This window comes from Theropithecus gelada, chromosome 10 (assembly GCF_003255815.1).
Source record: "Theropithecus gelada isolate Dixy chromosome 10, Tgel_1.0, whole genome shotgun sequence".
Classification (NCBI taxonomy): Eukaryota; Metazoa; Chordata; class Mammalia; order Primates; family Cercopithecidae; genus Theropithecus; species Theropithecus gelada.
Window position 1 is genome coordinate 80,395,841 of NC_037678.1, and position 25,217 is coordinate 80,421,057.

Here is a 25,217-nt window from a genome sequence, read left to right on the forward strand (position 1 = left end):
GAACATTCCCCACATGCTATAGGCAGTTTCAAAGAAATGATTTGCCTTGAGATTTTCAGTAGTCTACATGGAAATTCTCAGAATTATTTTTCATTCTCTTTTTAAAAAAATAATGAATTTATTTATTTATTCAAGGTGTCAGAGATTTAATCCAAGCTGTAATTAGTAGTTCACCTCTCTAAGTACATTTTACAACTAGATCCTAGATGTTTTCATTTGCATAATTCTTGAATGTCATTTGTGTTAATATTTTTTGTACAGTCTGTTATCAAAAGCTTTTCCTATATTTCATCTCATTTGAAAGAATAAATTCAGATTCAAAAGGTAATTTTAGAAGTGTCTCTTTTAATCATAATAAATTTGAAACATTTCTTCATTTATTCTCTAGGTTTAGTATTTATCATTTTTATATCTGTGCGTCTATGTGTCAATTATATATTTTATTTATATTTTATACCTATATTTAAACTGTATATACTGTTTTATATTTACACTTAATTTTATATTTATATTTGACCTCCTATACCAGCTGTCCCCAACCTTTCTAGCACCAGGGACCAGTTTCGTGGAAGACATTTTTCATGGAAGGTGGTTGGGGGGATGGTTTTGGGATGAAACTGTTCATCTCAGTTCATCAGGCATTAGTTAGATTCTCATAAGGAGCATGCAACCTAAATCCGTTGCACGCACAGTTCACAACAGGGTTTGCACTCCTGTGAGAATCTAATGCCACAGCTGATCTGACAGGAGGTGGAGCTCAGGAGGTTAATGATCACTGACTTAAACTCCTACTAGGCGGCCCACTTCCAAACAGGCCACAGACCAGAGGGGCTGCAGGCCTGTCTTACACTGTTTACTATATTGGTAACCAGTACATCTAGGAAATGCGTTAACAGACTTTTCAAATAATATGTATTAAATATATAGTTTCTGCCTAAAAGCAGGATTAATTGAGATATATTTATATGAGATATAATATGACTTTCAACCCCACTCTGTAAGATTTTTACTTATCTCAGGATAGACCAAATATTTGAGTACTATAAAACTTTACAGCCTCTATCAATGCCAAATAGAACCCTCCTATTGCAGAGTAGAATTAAATTTGCATAAGAACGACTAACTTACTTTTTCCTTCAATTCCTTCCTTCCTCTGTTACAGAACAATGCTCTCTTCCCCGAAGATGTCCATGTCCTAATCCTCAGAACCTATAAATAGATTTCCTTACATGGCAACATAGACTTTGCAGACATGATTTTGAGATATTGGATTTTGAGATATTGGAGATTATCCTGGATTATGTAGGTGGATTGGATATATTTTTACTTAAAAATAGAAAGGGAAGAAGAAAAGAAAGTCAGAGCAACGGCATGTGGAAAGTGTTTGATCTGCCACCAGCATTGCTGCATTGAAGACGGAGGAAGGGAGCCATGAGCTAAGGAGTATGGGTGGTTCTACAGGTTGGAAAATGCAAGGGAGCAGATTCTCCTCTAGAGAGTCTGGAAGGAAACACAGCTGTGCTGGCACCTTTATTTTATCCAGTGAGACTCATTTTGATCTTCTAACCTACAGAACTGAGACAATGAATGTCTGTTCTAACCTACAGAACTGAGACAATGAATGTGTGTTGCTTTGAGCCACTAAGTTTATAAGTAATTTGTTAGAGCAACAATAGAAAACTAACACACTTTCCTTCTTTGTTTTTCTTTTAGCAATTTAATTAAGTACCTATCATACTAGACCTTAGAAATTATAAGAAGACAAATGAGCTGGAAGATAGAAATTATTGCTATGCTTTTCTGATTTTAAAATTTCTTAGTAAAGAATATTTCCTTTCCATCTTGCAAAGCACACTAAAACAAAAGAAAATGAGAAAAAAACGCAACTACCTGACCCTTAACAAATATGTAAGTAAGGGGAGAAACATTCAATGATGATCAACTAGGAATACAGGCAGATGCTCAAACAAGACACCCCACTGAAGTAGATCTAAGACTGAGACAGTAGGGTACAATTCTCCAAAGCACACAGCCTATTTTTGGGGATATTTTAAAAATTTTGAAATGTAATTTATACATGATTGTTTTAAACAACAGAAAGGAAGATTATCAGCTGGTAGTGAGAGGTTCCCTAGACCAGATTTTCTACCAAAGAGTCAGGGCTGATGAAGATTTACACAGACATCATTATTTGTAGGAAGCTGTCTCTCAATGCAGCAGAGTGGAGGAAAGAGACCTTGATTTGGGAATAGTCCTGAAGCCACCTTTTCGTGGGCTGGAAAGAGAATTGCAAATCTGTTTCACCAGGAAACTTCAGAGAAGATGACGTGAGATATAACCAGGATACTAGTTAGAATAGGTAAGGGAAAAATGGGAGAGAAAAATAAAATCACAAAAATAAAGACTCCAGTGAGAAGTACAAAGAAAAAAAAGATCTGTGCTGAAAAACACAGTAGCAGACATGGAAGATAGGATTAAGAAAAGTGAACAAAATATAATGTAAAAGAATGAAGAGTTAAGAAAGATTAGAGAGAAATGATATATGGAAGACTAACAAAGGCAATCTAAGGCACATATAGTTCATCTCAAAATATGAGAAAATATAATATGAGAAAATGTTAGTCATAACAACTTTGAATCTAAAACTTGAGAAAGCATTCTTTCACTGTTAAATATTACCATTGATGTAAAAATATTATAGTAAAATTATCTTACTTTTAAGATAAAGAATCCTTTGGGAATCTTCGTTTAAAAAATTAATCTTTAAGGGAAAAGCCATCAGACCAGCCTCAGACACCCTCACAGCAACATTATATGCTAGAAGCAATGCCTACAAAGTCCTCAGGGAAAGAAAAGGTAAAACAAAGATTTTACACAAAGTTAAGCAATCATTTAAGTATGCAGTAAACAGATAGACGTCTTGGCATGCAGTCATTAAGGATTATGAATTCCATAATCCTTTAAAAAATTATTAAAGGCCAAATGTCAGCAAACCAAGAGATGACTGGAGAAAATACAGCACATTCACTGTCAATGAAATGATTTAATTTTAAGACTAAGACTAAATCAAATGTCAATCAAACCCGGAAAACATAGGAGTAACATAGTAACATTTAGAAAAGGAAGGAGGAAAAAATGGAAAGCAATGTAAATATACTGTTAACCTTCAGAACCAGATGTCAAAGATATTATAAATCAAATAAAGCAGGTAATAGAAGTAAAGATATATTTAAAGCTTCAAAGATAAACACTGAGACAAGTTATGTGGTAAGCAACCACAGTTTTGGATGATGAAAAAGAGAAAAAGGAGTGAGAGGGGAGTGGGAATATATTACTTTTATTGTTTCTTACAGTAAGGAATAGTCATGAATTGTACAGATGTAATAAATCACGGCACATCCCTACAATGGAATAATATGAAGCTGTTACAAAGATAGAGACTGCTCTACATGCATATATATACTTTACAAAATTTTAAAAAGGAGAATAGTGAATAAGAAGAACAAAGAATGTATGTATATAAGTTTGTATACATACACTGGTATAGACTCACAGGCAGGCTAAATAAGGCACAGGAATATAATGCTTTCCTCTTAGGACTTGAACTCTTGGGGAAAGGCAATCTTTTTCTAGTATTTCCCCCCACTCCACCACCCCCCTGTTTTTTTGAGATGGAGCCCAGGCTGAAGTGCAGTGACACAATCTTGGTTTACTGCAAACTCTGCCTCCCAGTTCAAGCAATTCTCCTGCCTCAGCCTCCTGAGTATCTGTAATTACAGATGCCCACCATCACACCTGGCTACTTTTTGTATTTTTAGTAGAGACAGGGTTTCGCCAAGTTGGCCAGGCTGGTCTTGAACCTCTGACCTCAAGTCATCCACCCGCCTCGGCCTCCCAAAGTGCTGGGATTACAGGTATGAGCCACATTGCCTGACCATAGCCCCTTTTTATTGATATGTAATAGTTGTACATATTTATGGGATACATATGATACTTTGATACATGGATACAATGTGTAATGATTAAAGCAGAGGAATTGGGATATCCATCACCTTAAACATGTATCATTTCTTTGTATTGAGAACATTCCAAATCTTCTAGCCATTCCTAAACATACCCCTTTTTATGCCTTTTGAATTTTGAATTTTGTGCATGTACTACCTATTGTGAAATATGTACTGAGGTTGTTTCGGCAAGGAAAAAGTAAGTTAGAATCCTGATTTTACTTTCCAGAGTTTCACACTCCTTTGAGGTGAGACAGATAACTCTTAAATATTGAGGCAAATGCTATGAAATAGGACTGTACCAGGTTCTTTGGGGAAGCCTAACAGGCTTAATTCCTACTGGAGGGGTTAGAGAAGCTGTATTTTGAATGGAAAGAACAATTTAAGAGATATTTATAAAATAGTGTAGATGAATCTACTTAATAACAGACTCGAAATAAAATGTGAGGCCGCTGAAGAAGCCAAATATGGAAACATCATCTTGTACCCCATAAATATATACAACTATTATTTGTCAATGAAAAATAAAACCAAAAAAAAAAAAAAAAAAGATTCACTGGTTGTGGTTCCAGCCACCTGGTAGATTGCAGGTCTACTTATTTTTAGTTCAGCAAATATTTTTTACCACCTCACTATATTCTAAGCACCATGTTGAACCCTGGAGATTAGAATTTAAGTAAGAAGCAGTCCTTCTCTTTAAGGAAGGTGAAATCTAATAATGTCGTGTGGTAGATGGCAGTCGTAACCTCAAGTATTCTCTACTCTCTCGATCTGTATCCTTCGCAGCACCCTCCCACTATGGGCAGGTCACTTTGTCCTATACCTAAACACCGGGCCCAACCCAGTGACTTGCTTTGGGCAACCAGATGTTAGCAGACATGATGCAAGCAGAGGTGTAAAATGGGCTTGGCATTGGCACTTCCTCTCTCTGGTACTTCTGCCATTACCATGAAGTTGAGATGGAATAAAGCCTTTTATGAACCAGCCAAAATGGACACATTCATTTCTGGTTGCATTAATATTATTTTAAAAGGGGAGGAAAAACATAAATATCACACAAATCTTTTGCTGTTAGTTATTTGTCTGCAAATCTGCTGCATTTAATAGAATACTATATATACAAGGTAAACCTGGTGGGTACATCCACACCATAGAGTGAGACCCTATACCACAATTATGTGCAAAATAAAACAGTGTACTACGTCTTTGGGGCCGATTCAGCCCAGTGCCAAGCAAAAGGCTTTGCAAGAGGAACATCTCAGCCAACACTTGTCCCATTGGTTGAGTATCCTTATGCAGTGTACAACCTGACCTACTGTATGTGGTAGTCCTTCCTAAATTTTAGATGGGACTTTCTGGCAACCTCCGCCTCCCTGGTTCAAGTCATTCTCCTGCATCAGCCTCTTGAGTACCTGGGATTAGAGACATGCACCACCATGCTTGGTTAATTTTGTATTTTTAGTACAGACGAGGTTTCACCATGTTGGCCAGGCTGGTCTTGAACTCCTGACCTCAAGTGATCCACCCGCCTCAGTCTTCCAAAGTGCTGGAATTACAGGCATGAGTCATGGCACCCTGCCAGCTCAGTTTAATAGTCTTAATAGTCTAGAAAAGGAACTTCTTCGAGGAAACACCTATGAAATACAAGGAAAAAATTTCCTTTGATCATGAGCTAAAATATAAGCTTCGTAAAATTCTGTAAAAATTCAATTAATCTTGTCTTCCTTCTTCTGGATTTTGTTGAACTGATGTGAGTCCAATTTCTGAAAAGGAAGCTGGAGTCCCATCAGCTAGGTATGCAAACTGACCAAGTCACACAGCCTCTCAGACTTAAAATGTTCATCAACCAGCACTTTGGGAGGCCGAGGTGGGCGGATCATGAGGTCAGGAGATCGAGACAATCCTGGCTAACAAGGTGAAACCCCGAATCTACTAAAAAATACAAAAATACAGGTGGTTGCCTGTAGTCCTAGCTGCTGGGGACAGGGGCGGCGGGGGGGAGTCAGGGGGTGGAGGAGGGGATGGGGTGGGCTGAGGCAGAAGAATGGCGTGAACCCGGGAGGCGGAGATTGCAGTGAGGGGAGATCGCACCACTGCACTCCAGCCTGGGCGACAGAGTGAGACTGTCTCAAAAAAAACCAAAAAACAAAACACAAAAACCGTTCATCAGTTAGTTGAAATGATTGGATCACTTGATCCTCTAAGTCACTTCTAGGCGGAAAACTGCAAAAAAATTATTAGTATTGTTTTGGTCAGTATTAATAACAATGGAAAAATTGACTAAAAAATAATGTCAAAAATTTATATTTGTGTGTGGGTGAAAATTTTGGGCTTCCTGAGGCATAGAGGAATAATCATTTTAACTGAATTGTACTTTTGTTGTGATTCCAACCACATGGAGTCAGTGAAGGAAAGAAAAGAACATTGAGTCTTGTTGAGTGTGCAATTGATATTTATATTGTAAGTTAATGTATTTTTCTAATCTTGTTGCAGCATAACAGAAATGGTACGAACGAATCATTGTATTTACAAAACTGATTTGTTCACATTTAAAGAATGGAGAGAAACATAAAACCATGCAATTAGGCCAGCAGTTGAGCAGCCTCATTAAGTACTGGGTATATTTTCCATATGCTCTCATTTCATTTTACGTAATCCTGTCATAAACAACAGGTAAGTGGGAACAGTGCACTCATTTGTAAATAATATTCTGTAGGTTAAATACTGATATCAGTTTTGAGGCTTTCTGATTTAAATTTAACAGCACATATTTCTCACATTTCAAAGGAATGATTACTAATGTTTTGGCATCAGAAAAATAATTTGTCAGTTGAATTATTTGGAGTAAACCCTTTTTTATCCAGAAATATGTCATAATTTTATTTGTGTTCTTTTGAATAAAATATTTGGGAATTTACTTTACCATGACACAGAATATTCTTTATTCTCACAGAACAACCCAGTATTGAACACTTAGTATATCACATTGTGCTAGGAATAGAGAATATGGAAAGAAGTAGTATAGTAGTACCAGGATCAGCTTTCTCTTTTCTTTTCTTTCCTTTTCTTCCTTCCTTCCCTTCCTTCCTTCCTTCCTTCCTTCCTTCCTTCCTTCCTTCCTTCCTTCCTTCCTTCCTTCCTTCCTTTCTTTCTTTTCTTCTCTTTCTTCTCTTTCTCTTTCTTTTTTTTTTTTGACAGAGTGTTGTTCTGTTGCCAAGCTGGAGTGCAGTGGCCACTGCAACCTCTGCCTCCCTGGTTCAAGTGATTCTCCTGCCTCAGTTTCCCAAGTAACAGAGATTACAGGTGTGTGCCACCATGCCCAGCAAATTTTGGTATTTTTAGTAGAGATGAGGTTTCACTATGTTGGTCAGGCTGGTCTTAAACTCCTGACCTCAAGTAATTCGCCTGCCTCGGCCTCCCAAAGTGCTGGGATTATAGGCATGAGGCACCATGCCCGGCCACGACCAGCTTTTGAGAACCTTCCATGTGTACTTTAAAAAAATCCCATAATGTTTTTTACCATCAAAATAGATTGTATAAATACCTTCTATTTTATTATACAATGATATACTGCACAACAGTACAAAGGAAGAAACTACAGATACAAGCTACAACATGAATGAATCTCACAGATGTAATGATCAGCGAAAGAAACCAGACACAAAAGAGTACATTTTGCATAATTTCATTTATACTAAGTTCACAAATCAGAGAAAGCAAATCTGTGGTGTTTAAACAGTGGTTACTTTGGTGTGGTGGTGGTGGTGGTGGTGGTGTGTGTGTGCGTGCGCGCGAAGGATATTGACTGAGAAAGTACATGAAGAAATTTCTGGACTGCTGTAAAGGATTTATATTTTGATCCAAGTGTGGTCACATATATGTTTATATAAGTAAAACTCCTCAAGCCCCCACTTAAGATTTGTATACTTTATTGTGTGTGTGTGTGTGTGTATATATATACCTCCATCACCTTCTTCATCATCATCCAGTCTATTTGAACATCTACAGTCTAATCATATCCTAAGCCTAGCTGATATATACAAAATTCTATTCTTAAGCAAGTAGTTTGGAATGGAATTAATCTTTATTGTACTTTTCTATTTTCCCTTTACACTCCAATCAACAATTAATTTAATTGAAAGTTCAGTGTTGTTGTTTTTTTCACCAGACATTACATTGTACATAAACTCAATCCTTAGGCAATTTTCTTCAATATCATTTTCTTTGGTATTCAAAGAAAACCAAAGTTGTTTTAGTTGCTTAGCACACAGGGGAACAAGACACAAAGTAGGGAAAGGATACCCTGAGGTCCAGACAGCTCATGTCAGTCCTGTCTGTGTGCTGCCCATTTTTCAAAGATATATGTCTCTAATTAAGGTAAACTGGACAAATGGGCCAGTGGTGATCTCTGTCTTCCAAAGGACAGCATGCAAAAAGCTAGGTGAAAACTGTAATTAATGTGCCACTTTAATTGGGAACAAGAGATGTACTGCCCTTTCTCTAAAAGAGAAACAACATGGTCTTTTGCTAATACGGTTGAAACTATTCACCTAAAGGTCCTTATTGTCGCTATTATCCTTTCATATTAAGTAACAATGACAATAAGCAAGACTTTATAAAAATCAAAGTAAAGAACTGGTGGTGTTTGTAGTTTGCTTTGACTTTTCCTGTGGTGAATGTTAATTTGCATAATACAATGTTGCCAGGTAATTGATAACTAGAGTCTGCAGCTGAGCACTAGGAGGTGTTCAGGGATCCACATTCTAGAGAAAGTCTTCATAATTGGTCTAGGCATCCTCCTTGCTGCAGAAATAGCTCCATCTTACCTGCCTTCCTGCTGGCCAACCCTTTAGCCTGGCTGAGATGGGCAATTTTCTCAATTTTCTCTGGGCTTCCAGTGGATACTCTAGAAGGCTCTTCAGCTTAACTTTCTTACAGATGCCTCACCCAATAAGGTGGCCTACCTGGTATGTGAGACCCAGCACTGAGATGCTCTGGGCTGGACCACCATGAAGAAAACTGTGGAGCTTGGGAAAAAAGGAGAACCTGGGGTGGGAGTTCCAGAAGGACACCCCAAGGGCCTCCTTTATTATCTCCATGGCTTTGCATTGCACACCTGACACAGAGTGTGGCCCTGATTTCCTAGGCAGAGAAGCAGCCACAGTGAACCAAGAGAGGGCCATAATGGCTATAGGTCAAAGGTAGAGACACTGGCCCTTTTCTTCTTCCTTCTTGTTGCCCAACATGCTGGAGGAACTAGGCCTTGAAGGGCAAATGACAGGGTTGGGGAGGGTGGCTGGGGAAGGGCAGTGGGTAGGAAAATGTTTAAAGGCCAGATCCCTTGCCACTAACCTTCCACTTCAAGAATTAAGGCACCTAGCAGGGCCTGTAATGGAACAGGGAGAAGACAGAAGACTGAATTTAAGTTGAGTTTGAAGGTGAAGGTTTAACCTGGTAATATGGCTGGCTGTGTCCCCACCCAAATCTCATCTTGAATTGTAGTTCCCATAATTCCCACATGTTGTGGTAGGGACCCGGTGGGAGGTACTGAATCATGGGTATCGATCTTTGCCGTACTGTTCTCGTGATAGTGACTAAGTCTCACGAAATCTGATGGTTTTATAAGGGGGAGTTCCCCTACACAAGCTCTTGACTGCCACCATCCATGCAAAATGTGACTTTGCTCTTCCTTGCCTTCCTCCATGATAGTGAGGCCTCTGCAGGTATGTGGAATGTGACTCAATTAAACCTCTTTCCTTTATAAATTACCCAGTCTTGGGTATGTCTTTATCAGCAGCATGAAACAGACTAATACACTTGGTCTGAGTTTTAATACTGAAAAATGATAAACTCTGCCCTAGTGGACCCACTGCTGTATCCTTAGAATAGGCTCATTTTTCTACTCTCCCTCCTATAGGCATTCTTAATGCACATCTTCCTAAACCATCAATCAAGTCATGTCATGACCCTGTATAACATCTTTCAATGGGTTCGTGACACACCTAGACTAAAGTCCAAAGTCGTTTCTATAACCTTACATGGTCTGGCTCCCTGCTGCCTCTGTGACCCCACTTCTGCTCACTCCATGTCTTGCTCTGCCACTTTGGCCTCCTTTTGTCCCTTGGACATGCCAAGCACATTCTCATCTGAGAGCTTTTGCTGGTCTTGCTGCTGGAAACACTATTCCCTAGATATTAACATCTCTCATTCAGCTTCCACTTAAATGGCCTTAGAGTGGCCATCTCTGACCCCTATCTAAAATAGCTGCCCCTCTACATCATCTCAGGAAGCCTTCTTTCCACCATGGTTCTTAGCACTACTCAATGTTTTACATATATATGTATATATATATATGGGGGGATATTGTATATATATTTACGTATATAAGTTATAAAACACTACTTAACACTACTCAGTTTTATATATACATATAAATATATATTTGAGAATATATATATAAATATATATATATAAAATATATATAAAAAAATATATATATAAATATATATATATATATATTTGAGACAGGATCTTACTCTATTGCCCAGGCTGGAGTGGCCACGACCTTGGCTCACTGCAGCCTCCACTTACCAGATTCAAGTGGTTCTCCCACCTCAGCCTCCTGAGTAGCTGGACTACAGGCTCACTCTACCATGCCCAGTTAATTTTTGTATTTTTTGGTAGAGTTGGGGTTTTGCCACATTGGCCAGGCTGGTCTCGAACTCCTGACCTCAAGTGATTTGCCCACCTTGACCTCTCAAAGTGCTGGGATTATAGGCGTGAACCACCACACCAGGCCCAATGTTATATATTTTAAATATGCTATTATCTATCTCCTGTGGTAGTATCTAAGTTTCTTAGGGCCAATGATTTTGTCTCTTGCTTACTTTAGTATCCTGGGCAAAGAATAGTGCCTGGCACCTAAAAGGTTTCAAAAAATTTGTTCAATGGGTCAGGCACAAACATGTAATCCGAGCTCAATCCATTGGCTCTAACCTGTAATCCAAGCACTTCGGGAGGCTGAGGCAAGAGGATCATGTGAACCGAGGAGTTCACAACCAGCCTGGGCAACATAGTGAGACTCTGTCTTTATAAAAAAATAACATAACAAAATTAGCGAAGTGTGGTGGTGCACACTCATAGTCCAAGCTACTGGGAGCGCTGAGGTGGGAGGATCACTTGAGCCCCTGGGTTTGAGGTTGCAGTGAGACATGATGATGCCACTGCACTCCATCCTGGGCAACACAGCGAAACCCTGTCTCAAAAAAAAAAAAAAGTTGAATGAATGACCATCTAATATGTCATCAAAGGCAGGGTAAGGGAATTTAGAATTTGGATTGAATTTAGGATTAGAGAAAAAAATATTTAATGTTTATACCTAACTGAGTTGAGATTCCTTAATAAACACATTATTAGATTGGAGAGTTAACGGTAACAACAAAGATTACTGTGACTTAGTTTACCAATATATAAAATGAAAGATAGGCTTAATCTATATAACTTTGAACTCTAAGGCAGGAGGGCTAGTTTTATGGAATCTGATGTGTGTGGTAGATTTTAAAAACAAAATACTGCTCTATTTTGCGTCTCCTTTTATCAAAATTGAAATTGATTTCTCCATGTTTTGAATCTGGGCATGGCCATGTGGCTTGCTTTGGTCAGTAGCACATTAGCAAGCAGAGGTATAAAATGCTATTTTGAATTGGGGCTTTCCTTCTTTTGCTGCTGGGAACTAGGAATTCACCATACGAAGAAGCCATATGGGAATACCCTGTTATCCTTGCCATCCGGATGAGGCTCCAAGCTCCGCATGTCTGCAGCTGCATGAGTAGGCCCAGGAGAACAACACTGCTCAGCTGATTTTAGCTCCAGTTACTGATTCACAGAATTGTGAGCTAATGAATAATTGTTGCTTTAGGCTACTATGTGTTGGTGTGGTTTGTTACACACCAAAGGCTAACTGATATAATATGTTTGGGTGCATTATCTAATAATATTATGTTCTATTGTTAAAAACTGTCAAGACACACAGATGACAGCTTCAGCTCATCTGTCTGTGAGTGATACCTAGGGAATATAAGAACATACACAGGAAGCCCTGGAGAACTGGGTTTGAGCCTAGTGATACTACTTCTTGACCATGTGATCTGGGGGCAAATTGCTTAACTTTTTTGAACCTTGGTTTTCTTATACATATAAAATAAAGAACAGACCTAAAATACTGCCCTAACCTCTTGCAACTAAAAATCTGATCTAAAGACAGCAACATCAGCATGCTGTGGGAATTTGTTAGAAATGTAAAATATCTGATCCTACCCCAGATCTGCTGAATCAAAATCTGGAGTTTAACAAGATCCCCAGGCAACCTGTATGCCCATTACACACTGCCTTATCATGCTGGAATCACTCAAAATCACCACATCCTTTTTTTTTTTTTTTTTTTTTTTTGAGACGGAGTTTTGTTCTTGTTGCCCAGGTTGGAATGCAATGGGGCTATCTCAGCTCACTGCAACCTCCACCTCCCGTGTTCAAGCGATTCTCCTGCCTCAGCCTCCTGAGTAGCTGGGATTACAAGCGCCCACCACCATGACCGGCTAATTTTTTTTTTTGTATTTTTAGTAGAGACGGGATTTCACCATGTTGGCCAAGCTGGTCTCGAACTCCTGACCTCAGATGATCCACCCGCCTTGACCTCCCAAAGTGCTGGGATTACAGACGTGAGCCACCGTGCCCAGCCAAAATCACCACATCTTTAATATCCCTAACACTGAAGAGCCACCAGCCTTTCCCTGGGATCTGTCTTTCCTTTCCAATCTTGCAGGGAAACTTGGTCTGGGATATTTTTCTTGGCTTCTTCACAGGCAGACAGCTTCAGCTGCTGAGGAGCTTTTTTTCCAGGCTCAGCTAAAATTACAGTTTAGTAGTTGAGCTGGGAAGTGGTCAGTGGGGCCTCAGCTCCCCCCTTGCTTAAGGATGCCCAGTTGGTTAAACTTTTGATGATTATTCCCCCCATCTCTTAACCCTGCCAGGAAATGGCCAGGATGTGCCAGGGGAAAGAGCCTTTTGCATCTACAACTGCCCCTGCCCATCACAGCCTGGACGATTGTTTGCACACAACATTCCCCCTCCATTTCTTACACTTCTCGCCCTGTCTGGCCCTTTCTTTCTTCCTGGCCAGCCGGACCGGCTCAGGCGGCTGAGCATGCCTAGTGCAGCTGCGAGCATGGCCCCAGTTCCCAATGCGCAGGTGCCACGTCTCCGGGTTTTGGTGGCCGCCGGCCGGGCGGAGGAGGCGGCGGAGTGGCCTGGAGAGGAAAGAGAGTCCTCTGGAGTCCGGGAGCAGCACGTTGTGAGGGTCCACACAAGGGTGATGCCAGACTGAACACCATTAGGGTCTGGGTGTGAGTGTGACTCGGAGGCACCTGGGGGCCGTTGTAGGGCCGGGAAAAGCCAGGAACTGGCTGGAGCAGCGCCCCAGCATCCCGGGGACCAAAGTCTGGGGGGTTTGCATGTCTGAGGTTGCACTTGTGGGAAGACTTTTTGGAACCACTTAATCTCTGTGGCTCTGTGTAAGACCCGCGAAATAAAAAGAGGTAGTAGTACTTGCTTTGGAAGATTGTTTTAGGGATTAAATGAATAAAAAGCGTTTAGAACACTGCAGGACTCATTGCAAGCGCTGTATGTGTTTATGAAACCGAATATAAACAAATAAGCACGTCCCCCACCCAGCCAACGGCTTTGGGGGCCCCGTTCTGGCCAGTCCTGAGCCCTTCCACACGGCCCAAGGCGGGCTACGGGTCTCCAATCCGAGGAGGGTGCCGCACTCCTGCCCCTCGCTCCCCGGGTTCTGCGCCCAGCGCCATCCCGTGCGCCCCCGACCCCTGGGCATGGGGCACATGCAACGGGGAGCCGCCAGGGAGACCCCAGAACAGCGCGCCGCGGGCCGGCTTCCCCGGACGCCCCACCCACCTCCTCTTGGCGCTGCCCACCACCCGCCTCGGCTGCTCGGCCCCCGGCCCGCGAGGCTGCGCCCCCGACCCAGTAGGCGCCCCCTCCTCGCCCCGCGGACTCGCGGCAACTGGGCGGCCGGCCCGGCCCCTGCCCACCCCCAGCCCAGCCCGGGCGCGCCGCACTGGGCATGCTCCGTAGCCTGGGCAGGTTGGGGCTGCGAGGCGACAGCTCGGGCTCCGGAGCCGGGAGGCGAGAAAGAGGAGGGAGGCTCGGGGGCAGGGGAGGAGGGAGCGGCGGGCCGCGGAGGGGCGGCGGGGCCCGGAGCCGGGGACGCGCAGGGCCCGGCGGTGGGCGGGCGGGTCGGCGCTGTCCCGTGGGCTCGCCGGGAAGCCACAGCGGAGACCCCCGCCCTCAGCTGAGGTAAGGACCGCACGGTGGGGAGGCGGGGAGGCGGGAAGGCTGGGAGGCCGAGGAGGGGGGGGGCGGAGGCAGGAGGGAGGGCGGGACTGGGGTGCGCCGGGAGGGGGCTTGGCGGCGGCTCTTTATGGCGGGGAGGGGGTGGTGGCGCCGGGAGCAGTAAGTGAGCTGCACCGCTAACAAGATCTCACACACACAGACACACACACGCACCCGCACACACGCGCGCGCACACACACGCGCGTACACACTGGGTCTCCAGGCAGCGGCCGTCACCGCATCCCCGGCAGCAGCTCCAGGCAAAGTGACAGGTAGGAAAAGGCATTTCGGGTCCCGCCCGAGGATGCTCCCGCCCGCCCTGGCCTGCAGGGCTTGTTTGCTTTCCGCGGGTGCGTCCCGGACGCGGGCGCGCGCACCCGGATGCCCAGCGGGGACCCCGTGCAGGTGCCGGTTGCGAGGCGCCCAGTGCGCGCGGGAGGCAGGGGACCCAGACGCCATCCCCCTTCCCCTGTAGTCATCGCCTGCTGGGTTTCCTCAGACTCTCTCCAGACCTTCACCCTCTTCTGGGCTAGAAATAGCTCGGCTCGACGTGTGTATGATTATTTTGGTTGGAAATAGTTGGCACCGTGCAACGCATGTAAATGTGTATGCGTGTGGATCTTCTCGCCTCTTCTGGGGAAATCATAGAAATGATTGACCGTTTCCACTTAAAACAACACTGACAGGCTTAGCACTCATTGGGGGCAGGGTTCGGGCCTCCTAAAAGCCTATTAGTGAAGGAAATCCTTATTTTTAGAATTTTAAAGTTGCTTTTGCTTTAACCGGTTAGACTCTGTATAGTACAATACTTCTGAGTGTAGACTTCGTATTCATGGTACTGAATCGAAGTATGGAAATATGGAATTCTCTAATTTCCAAGTGTGTTTAAGTGCAACTTTATCTAGAATCATAAAACTAGCATTTTCCTAGAGAGAAACACAACTGCCCCACTATAGTTTCCATAAATATGGATATGTCTGAAAGATGACCCTACTCTTCTAACTTTTTTTCCTCTTAACTTCTATAGTGATTCTAGCTATTGTTCTAAAACATGTATTTGAAATTTAATTTTGGCTAGAATATTCAGGAAAGGTCTTTTTTTTTTCTTTTTACCATATATGTGATATGTAGTGGTCTATATATTTAAGTTATATATATGTGGAGATAGCTGCTTAATAATTCCTTTTGTCTGGCAATAGTGGCATTCAAACATAGGCAGCTATATATCATTTAAAAATGATATTGAATTTCCCCTTTAGAGAGAAATCAGATTTATAATGTAAACATGACCAGGAAAAGCAACTGGTGACTTTACCTGGGGAGGCTCCAAGGAGGTTAAGAAAGTATCTGAACAGTTGTGCTCTTCAGTATAGGAAAATTGTGTGTGTGTAGGTGTGTGTGTGGGGGGGTAAAATTTTAGCTTTATTCTTTTATTGTTTTCAAGACTGCTGTTTTCTGAAATGTGTGGTTGAACGGAGACCCTCATATTTTATGCTCTTCAAATTTGGGTGGCCTCAGTTATAGAATCATACAGAAGATCAAAACTCTAGCTCAGCAGGGGCACGAGGTGTAATCCCTCACTATCTGTGTTATGTAATCCAGAATGCTGTTTTTCGTAGGACAGTCTTGCATGATTCTCAGCTGGTGTATTGATCTATTATATCATCTTCCTTTTGAACTGTAGTAGTTTAATAAATGATTGCCATCTTTGGAGTTCACCTGTTTTCATAAAAAATCACTTTTTGAAATGACAAAACATTTTTATTGGCACTTTTATGAACATAAGACTTGCTGCCAGACGAGTAACCTTTTGAATGTGACATATTGTAACATAGCTAAAGGTACCATGTATTAGCTTATGGACTACACTTCCTTCCAACTATATTATTACTCAACAATCAGAACTTAGTTTTGATGATATTACTACCCAGCTCTGAATTAATCGCTGTTGAAAATGCTGTTCTACAAGTAACTGTCAAAACAGAATTTCTGACTCCATTTGATCACTGGGTGCACATTTAAATCTGTCGGAATAATTCTACCTTTATTTTGCAAATGCATACCCACGCAGAAAGCTTTGTTCTAAAATACTCTATTGGAAGTTTTATATTTGTATGCCTGAAAATGTGAGTGATGTTAAACTGCTTACATGTCCTGGAATCGTGAGGCGGTGTGTTTTTGCCTTATAAAGAAATACGGTAGTTATAAAAGTGTTACAGGTTATCAAAAACCTTTTGCAGAAAAAGATTTTAAAAATCTGTATCACCTCTGAAATATTTCAACCACAGCAAAGTCCATTCAGTGCCCATAGCACAGCTAGTTTGCCTTTCCCAAGATTATGCACAACTGACTTTAGATTAATGTATACTGCTGACTTTGGCAACATGGGGCAGTTATATTTGGCAATTTCAATGAACATGGTATTTTCCTAAGATACCACTAACTTGATTTTGGGGTTTGATTTATTAAGAATTGAAATGCTTGCCTGATATTCATCTTTACCCCACCCTCTAAGTAAAATTGAGGTGAAAGTGAGCTTCAGGGCTGCTGTGCTGTTTTCCTTGCGATCACATTAGCATGCTAATTTGTGAAAGGGTGTAACAATATAAATGAAATTAGCTTCTGAGTTTAGTGTCTGAATTTTCATCCCCAGTTTTTTAGATGCAGCTGGCAAACTCAAATAACAGAATTAATGAAAACATTTTGCAGATTATTTTAAAAAATTAGTAATTAGCTGAGTTTGATTTTTTATTTTGAAATCTTGAGAGTAAATTTTATGTTTTTGGATTAGAACACTTAGGTAATGTAAGAAAGATTTTGGATTTCTCATGTTCTGCACACTTAATAGTGAACTCAACTATTCTTGGGGAAGTATAAATTTTCTTTGAAACTTAAAATTATTTAGCAGACTGTGACTAAATTATTGTTTGTGATCTCTTATAAAGTAAGGGTGAAACAGCATGTTGATTAGCACCAATGGCCCAGGTCTTTTAATAAACTGTCTTCCACAGTGAGTCCCTGTAAAATCAAGAACTTCTGTATTTGATGTGCAAAATTAGGTCAAGGACTAATGGGGACATTTTAATGATCACAGTTGGTATTTTATGTCCAGATTGAAGTTTTTAAAATAGTTGCTTTTCACCTCGTAATATATGAATGTGTAGGCCATATTAGTGTCTGTCAAGGAGACTTATCTGCCTATTGGGAAATAAATACAGCTTTTCATCGCTGGTGGGTGGCAGCAGTGACTTACTGTGGTTTTGCTATTGGTTTTCAGATGTTAACTGTGTTTGCAAGGACACTGCTTAATTCTCAGTGCTGTCCATTCCACATTTTCCTATTTCTCTCTCATATTGGGGAAAGAATAACCTTGTGTAGCTCTTTCTTCTATTCCTTAGTATCTGTTTGTTTAATAGTTTTGCTTTTGATAAAGCCTCACCCTTTAAAGTAGAAATACTTTCTCAAATTGTAATATTGTTTATCTAGTTGTGCCTTAGAATGATATAAAGGTTTTACATGTTCCTAGGCTGTGATTCTTTAGCTAACCAAATATAAAAATGAGTTTACTTCCTTGCCAGTGGAGGCAGACCTGGGTGATTATGCATTACCGAGTGGATGAGCGTGACATTTGCATTGTCTTGGTTGGAATTAAGCTTGCTTTGAAAATATCACCCTGGAATAACTTTTATTTGTAAGGCCCACTTCACTTCATTGCAACAACCACTCCCAAACCCCTTTTTCTGGGTGGAAGGGTGGAAAGAATCTGGGTGGAAGCTCACGCCTTTGGATGCTTTTCTATGCTGAAGGCGTTAACCCAAGTTTCTCTAGGAGATGAAAGTAATAATGCTATACCTTTCAAATCTCAGCTAGGAGATCCTTATGTTCCAGGGAATGAATGACCAGCAGAGTCTTTATTTTCCCTGCATGAACTTTGTCTACTTTTCCTTTCCTTTATTAAATCAAAATAGTTGAAACAGACATAAACCAGAAGGTTTTTCTCTGAACACCTCTCTTACTCACTACTTATGAAACCTTCAATGAGAATGTCACACACCATGTGACCATAAGATAGTGTTATCTTCTCCCCTTTCCTGGGAGTCTCCCTCAAAGTTCACAGGATCTGTTGGTGTGCCTAGGGCTGGGAAATTCCACCTCTAGCTATGGAAATACCCTTGGGCCAGGCAAATCATTGCTTTAAGATACATTGCCCTTCTTGTCCTCCTGAACAATTAAAACATGTCTTTGGCTTCCAGACATGAGTGAATTGAAGTAGCCATTTCCTTAGAAACAGGAAGAAAAAAGCAACTTGAAGTAATTAATTGTAAACAGCTCATCCAGGGAGAAGAGACCACAGACCCTTGATTTTACATTTGACACCTCCCTTTCTTCTCCAGAACAGGAGTTCTTCATTTTAGGGCTAAGGATGCCGTTTGGTGGGTTCACGAATGTAGGTGGCAAATGAATTACATCTTTATATTCACTGACTTCCAAGTGACAATTGGGGCAGGTGTTAGAGCTACTACTAGATCTTGGCATTTAGTGGGTTGAAGAGAAACACATGTATTACTTCACATATCCCTTTAAAAAGTTATTTTGATATTTATATTTCAGTGAGATTGATTTCCATTGTACTTTTAAGTATTTAATTTTATATATTTAAACATATTATGCTGGGCCAGGCATGCTGGCTCACATCTCTAATCCTAGCACTTTGGAAGGTAGGTGGATTACCTGGGGCCAGGAGTTTGAGACCAGCCTGGGTAACGCAGTAAGATCAATTTATATAAAAAAAAACTGATAAAAAAATTAGCCGAGTATGGTGCACATGTCTGTAAATCCTAACTACTTGGAAGGCTGAGGCAGGAGGATCGCTTGAGCCCAAGAGTTCAAGGTTATAGTAAGCTGTGATTGCATCAGTGCACTCCAGCCTGGGTGACAGAGTGAGACTCTATTAAAAAGATAATAATAAAATGAAAATATCATGCTGAGAAAGGTCTTTAAGGTTTACCATATTGCAAAGGGCATTCATGACCCACACAAGGTGAAGATGATGTTTCCTCAAGAAATGCTTCCTCCCAGAGGCCCCTGGCTCGGTGGGTCTTTTCACTGTGGGTTTGCGTTGAGCAGTGGTTGCTGAGACCTTCAGGCATTGGAATCAGGCACTGATTTCCTGACAAATGCCCTGTTTTAGCTTGAATGCTGACAGATGCCCTCTTTTAGCTGTGTGACCCTGGGCATCCACTCTGAACCTCAGTTGCCCTATCTGTAAAATGAGGAGAATAACCCTATGGGGCAAAAGTGCTTGGTGCTGCACTGTGAATGATGCAGCATACTGTTACTGCTGCTACTACAGCTGCAAAGGATCCTAGGATCTTTGGGTATGCCCAGGTTTGGGAAATTCCACCTGTAGCTATGGAAACACCCTTGGGCCAGGAAAATCATTCCTTTAAGATACACTGCCTTTCTTACGCTCCTGAATAATTAAAGCATGTTTAACAAGTGCTAGTGCCCCTTCTCCTAATGGTACTACTAGTATTATGGCTCTCATCTTGTTCTCCTTTATAGGGGTAGACGGCATTGACCTTATCCATACAAACAGCCTGAGAAAATTCCTATAAAACTTACAAAGGACACTTACTCTGCCACTCTGCAAGTACAGAAAGTTTCAGTCATCCCACAGGACCACCATGAAGTACCAGATCTTCCTTTGGACTTGCCAAGCCCAGTGACTGCATTTGGACAGAGGGACCTAATATTAACTCAGTCCTAATAGCTTCAAAATTCTGTGACTTTGGTGTTTCGGAATATAATTCAGTGAGCCAGATGCTGTCCCCAGGGTATCTGTCTCCCAGCTAGCCTTTTTTTTTTCTTAAACAAAACAAAACAAAACAAAACAAAACATATAAGCCATTTAGGCCTGGAGGGAGAAAGACCTCCACTAGAAGAATTAGGGCTCTCTGGTGTTCAGGGGCAGTCATCATAGCTCTTGTTTTTCCATGGAGTTTCTCTGAGAGTACTCAACATCTCTGCTTTACATAGTATTATAATAACCACAACAAAATAAAACAACAGACATTTGTTGAGCACTTAAAATGTGCCACTTTATTTAATCCTTCTGACAGCCTTTTTGGGTGTGTCCTAATAGCATCTCCAGTTTATATTTGGGGAAACTGAGGTTAGGAGACGTTAAGTTAATCATCCCAGGATGTTAAAGTTAGAATTGAGACTGAAACTCAGGTAGGCTGACATCAGAACTCCAACTTCTAACCACCATACTGTGTATTACCTGTCATTAAGCTGGTGCATGCTGCAGAAAGACTTGTTACCGTAACAAGTTTTGTGATAATTATTTTAAGTGACTAGGCTGAGATGTGACAAAAGCTTCTGGCAATCCTGCTGTGAATATGGAATTGGAATAAGAAGTTGAGGATAAAACTGTGCATTCTTATCTAATTCTAGGTACTTCTGTTTGTGCAGTTGCATGCCAGAAATCTGTGATAGGGAGAGTACTAAATGCTGCTTTGTGGTAGCCTAAATGGCCTTTAGTTTTCTGGAAGGCTGGTTTTACCTGGTGAAGTTCCTCATGGTTGTAGTAAGGGTGTTGTATACTCTGATTCCTCCAAGGGCCAGGTAAGTGAAAGGCCCAAGTGTGGCTGACCAGGTGTCAGAGACCTTAGGGAGTGGTGAGGCTTGCGCCCATCCGGGGGCCCAATTGTGCCCGTTCCCATGGGGCAGCTACCACTCGGGTCTGACAGATTTCTGCCAGGTGGGCCTAGGGCTCAGGATTATCAGTGCCTCTACATTTTCAAGAGAAGCATGAAATCCAGATTTATTTGGAGTCTTCTCATTTTAAAATGTTTGGAAATAATTAACATGAAAAACAAACCTGTCAGCCCATGGTGTGGCCAAACAAAGCACATTTGTGGTTGGACCCAGGAGCTCCCATGTTGAGCCTTTTGTTAACTGTAAGGGCTTGGAAACACCGTGTACCAGAAAATGTCAGTAGTTTTTGTTTTGCCCTTTAATTTTTTTGGCTGTAAAATTTCTTATAAAGGTTGTTATGGTCATTTATTTCCAGTGTACATAGATTTCAGATTCTGAATTTCTGCTTGTTTGTTCTTTCCCTGTACCCCATTTTTTCCAAGCTGTTGGCAAATTACAAAGTTGAGGGGGGAAGGACATGGTTTTTTCTCCTGTTTCATGATGCTCCTTTAAAATAAGAACACCTGGCTGGGTGTGATGGCTCACGCCTGTAATCCCATCACTTTGGGAGGCCGAGGAGGGTGGATCACTTGAAGTCAGGAGTTTGAGACTAGCCTGGCCAACATGGCAAAACCCCGTCTCTACTAAAAATACAAAAATTAGGCGGGTATGGTGGCAGGCGCCTGTAATCCCGGCTACTCGGGAGGCTGAGGCAGGAGAATTGCTCGAACCTCGGAGGCAGAGGCTGCAGTGAGCCGAGATCACACAACTGCATTTCAGCCTGGGTGACAGAGTGAGACTTTGTCTCAATAAATAAATAAATAAATAAATAAATACACCCAAGTGTAGAGAAATAGGGTGACTTCATTTATGGAGACGCAGAGGTTCTCTTGCCTGCCTCACTGATGTGAGCTCTAACCAGTCACAAGATGTCCCCCCTGCTATTTGGTAGTAGCTATATTTGTCCTGGAATATGGAATACAGATCTGTTTCTGCAGGCTAGTGTTTCAAGGTGCAGTCCACTTAACAGCCCTCATTTTCCTTGGTGCTTTTAAATGAGAGACCACACTGGATCAAATGAAAATGCAGTTCCTTCGGGATGTGTTTCTCTCGTATCTGTGAAGACGTTATTATTGGACAAATCATCAAAGCCCCCTCTGGGATTTCTTACAATTTTTTTGTTTTCATTGGTTTTTTAAAATGATGTAAGTAATACATTAGTATGTTCCAATTGAAGTGATGATGCAGAAATATGGAAGCAAAATGCAAAGTACCCTTTTCCACGTACACCCATTCCCTGGTATAGTCATTGGCAATAGTTTAGATAGCCTCTTTCCCTCCTTTTTTCCATACATTTACATATATAGGTATATATACATGTCATTTTCTTATTACATAAACTGGATCATATTGTATACATTTTTTTTCTGTGACTGACTTGCTTTTGTCCACTTAACTGTATATCATGGAGAGCTTTCCATGTCAATATATTAGTTATCTTGTTCTTTCTAACATTGCATAACATTTGGTAGTATGGATGTACTGTACTTTATTTAACCATTCTTCTGTTGACACTATTGCACACTGAAAGATTCAAGATCTTTGTTCATAGGTCTTTGTGCACATGTGTGAGAAGATTTTTTTGTAGCTAAATTTCTAGAAATGGAACTATTTGGTCAAAAGCCTATGCACACTTCAAATTTTGACAGAGCACTGATGAATTGCCTTTAAAAAGGTCTCCATGAAATTTGTGGAACCTCTGATGATGCAGCTGAACATAGCCTCTAATTGCATCATGTCCCATATTGTTACCTTGCTTTACTAATTCAGTTAGATTTCACTTGTATATGGCATACCAGGAGGTGATTTTAGAAATAGACTATGTCCTTAAAATCCCTTGAAAATGCAATTCTTAAACAAAACGAATTGATCAGTTAAGGGGCTAATGTAAAAACTCTTTAAGAAAGACATACCTTGTAAATCAGAGAGTTGAAAATCTGTTTTCTGATCAATCTGGTGAGCTGTGAAACTCTAGACCCTTCCCAGCAGGAAAACGTCCATAAGCACCCTTTAATCTGTGGTTAGAGAAGTGAGGTGGTCCACAGCCAACACAGACAGATCAGATGTTAATACTGGCCTGGGAAAATTAATTTCATTGCTAAAAAATCCTATCCAGGTGTGTTTGTAGCTTTAGATTTTCAAATACTCATTATTTAAGAATCTCTTTTACTTTTTAGTTAAAAAAGAATGAGAAGATTAGGAGATAATGCTATTTAATAGTTTTATTTAATGAATACCTGAATTTAATGTCCATGACTCTTATTTTTTTATATTTTATTTTATTTTCTCACACATGTGCACAAAGGGTCTTGCTGCATCACTCAGGCTAGAGTGTAGTGGTGCCATTGTGGCTCACTGCAGCCTCAACTTCCTGGGCTCAAGTGATTTTCCTGCCTCAACCTCTCAAGTAGCTGGGACCACAAGTGCACACTACCACACCTGGCTAGTTTTTTCTGTTTTTGTAGAGACAGGGTCTCGCTATGTTGTCCAGGCTGGTGTTGAACTCCTAGGCTCAAGCAGTCCTTCCACCTCAGCCTTTCAAAATGTTGGGATTACAGGTGTGAGCCACTGTGCCTGGCCTGGCCATGTTTTTTAGAAATGATATGTAGATAATGGACTATATAAATTAGAAACTACACCTTTTCTTTTCTTTTCCTTTCCCTTTCCCTTCCCTTTCTTTTTTTTTTTTTTTTTTTTTTTTTAGGTGGAGTCTCACTCTGTTGCCCAGGCTGGTGTGCAGTGGTACGATCTCAGCTCACTGCAACCTCTGCTTCCCTGGTTCAAGTGATTCTTCTGCCTCAACCTCCCGAGTAGCTGGGATTACAGGTGTGCACCACCAAGCCTGGCTAATTTTTGCATTTTTAGTAGAGATGGGGTTTTCATCATATTGGTTGGCCACGCTGGTCTCGAACTCCTGAGCTCAACTGATCCGCCCACCTCAGCCTCCTGAAGTGCCGGGATTATAGGTGTGAGCCACCATGCCTGGCCGCTACATCATGTTCTCTTTTAAAGAGATATTGGGAGAAATATTACAGGAAATCTAGGTCATTGATTGATTCCTATTTTCAGAAGGGACTACTTTGATAACTGTAATTGTTATCAATAATATGAAGTGAATTATTTGGAATTTTACAACATTCCTTGAAAGACTGAGACTCAGTCAGGGTTAGTGAGTCTTGATTAGATAAATGACAGGAAAGTTAAATACTGTTTCTGTTTCCCAAAGATGGATTTAGTTCTTTCATCTGTTTCTCCAGATATTCATTTTTAAGAAAAATTCTGGTTCGGTTGGCAGTGACATTCAGATTCTGATCGTATGCCTTCTGCATGTTTATTTTTACAACACACTGTGAATTGTAGAAATATGGTGGGACAGTCATATTTCCTTGGCATTGAAACCTTACATATTCAAGAAAGTCTGTGCTAGGTTTTGCTCATGGAAATGTTATAGTGTTTCACAGTTTACAGACAATTTCCTTTGATAATGTCTGTGAAAGCACAGTGGAGGGCACCACCTGGTCACTCTTTCAACCTGTATCATTCAGGGCCCTGCTAGGGAGCAGATGGCATGTGTATGCCAAGTCCTTTGAGGAGGGCTTGTTAAAGGGACCCTTTGGAAGATGTGGGCAGGTGTAGGGAACACAATCAGGGTGGGTGCTAAAGAAAGACCCAGCAGTGACAGGGAGTTAGTCCTACTCTAAGGAAGGGGCAAGAAAGGCTGACAAGAGCTGTATCCCTTTCTAGAGGGACCCTGTCAGCCTGTAATATCCCTCCAGGGAGACAGAGGGGAATATATATACCTTCCTCACTCTCTACCTGTGTCCTAAATGTTGGCTGGTGCCTTCCATTAGCCAAACCCAGACAGAAACCAGAGGGCAGGAGAGAGGAGGATGAGGGTGGAAAAAGTAGGTGAATGGTCTGGGAAGGCCAGTTTCAGACCCCCACCCACTTGCCCTCCAGAACAGAGGTTTGCAAGGTTAAGCAGTCAGTCCAGGGTAGAAAGCTTATGGTCTGGTTTTGTGGACAAAGAAAATAAAACTGCAT

The 25,217-nt window shown here is 41.3% G+C and overlaps 1 protein-coding gene across 2 annotated transcripts in view; it reads left to right on the top strand.

The window, feature by feature from the left end:
- The first annotated feature begins 14,530 nt into the window (after positions 1-14,530).
- Positions 14,531-25,217, top strand: part of PLCB4 (phospholipase C beta 4) — a 415,371-nt gene continuing 404,684 nt past the window's right edge. Inside the window, exon 1 of one of the 2 annotated variants that reach the window (XM_025399657.1) lies at positions 14,531-14,683. The gene's annotated coding sequence lies outside the window, so the exon portion shown is untranslated. The remainder of the gene's footprint in view (positions 14,684-25,217) is intronic. The other variant, XM_025399656.1, reaches the window with a different exon arrangement.